The sequence below is a fragment of the Montipora foliosa genome, chromosome 6 (assembly GCF_036669935.1).
Source record: "Montipora foliosa isolate CH-2021 chromosome 6, ASM3666993v2, whole genome shotgun sequence".
Taxonomy (NCBI): Eukaryota; Metazoa; Cnidaria; class Anthozoa; order Scleractinia; family Acroporidae; genus Montipora; species Montipora foliosa.
This window is the reverse complement of record NC_090874.1, coordinates 5,357,099-5,358,019: the sequence shown is the minus strand read 5'-3', so window position 1 is coordinate 5,358,019 and position 921 is coordinate 5,357,099. Positions and strand designations below refer to the sequence as shown.

The 921-nt window shown below is 39.6% G+C and overlaps 1 protein-coding gene across 2 annotated transcripts in view; it reads left to right on the top strand.

Annotated features, from left to right (window-relative positions):
* The window catches only part of LOC138008578 (QRFP-like peptide receptor), an 11,264-nt gene extending 10,859 nt beyond the window's left edge, over window positions 1–405 (top strand). For both annotated transcript variants that reach the window (XM_068855902.1, XM_068855901.1), the window contains exon 3: window positions 1–405. This exon is cut by the window's left edge and continues 1,401 nt beyond it. The gene's annotated coding sequence lies outside the window, so the exon portion shown is untranslated.
* The last annotated feature ends 516 nt before the right edge of the window (window positions 406–921 follow it).

Sequence of the window (921 nt, the reverse complement as noted above, 5' to 3'; positions counted from 1 at the left end):
GCGAGCCAATCAGGGTAGAACAGCTATGCTCTCCATTCCTGCGCCTAGACAGCTGTGTCCCTCGTCTCAGATAGTCCTCTTTCGGGACTCCCTCTTACCCCGCCCTGACAATGGGCTTGAAACCCGGGTATCCTCTTGGGGTAACAGGGAGTCCAGTCCGTCTCAGATTGCGCTTGCCATTACAGGGAAAAATGGCGGTAGTTCCACCCTCGAAGCATACAACCTCTAAACATAGACTGAACAGTATACTGGCAAGTGCACTTACACTCAAAAGTTTCGTTTGAAATGCTTGAATATTTAAATGTAAATCAGATCATCTTCATTACTTGGTTAGAAAAGTTAGTTTCGGTATAACAGTTTCAACGGTGCTAATAGACCACTTCAAACTTTAAATAAAGGTTCATTGCAAAGTGCGGTTGATGTTTTTCTTAATGATGACAAAGTTCGTGTTGGTTCAGTTCGCATCTTTTCTATCGAAGCCATTTTAAGGCATAAATAAGTAGCCTGCATGAGAAGAAAAATGCCCTTTACTATTTTCAAATATCTCTTTTTGTTCCAGAGATATTCAGGTTTTTAAAACATGCAAATTAGCCACATTTTTCAAACTTAAATATCTCCGGAACTAATGCAGGTATTTGCAAACGGTAAAGGGCATTTTCATTCTTTCATATAATTCTTTGTGATACGCCTAAAAAATCAAGAGGTAAAAATTTGATCACAGTGGCACTTTAAGGTTTGAAATGGAACTTTAGGGTCATCGCAGTTAGATAAGCAGTTGCAAGCCAGCCCGAAAAACCCAAGCTTGAACGGGATTCGGGTAACGGGATTTTCTTTTGACAAGAATAATGCATGGCATTTACAACTACATACTCCCAGTCAGTTTTGAAATGAAAAAAAAATATAGACCGGCTATTTGTAATG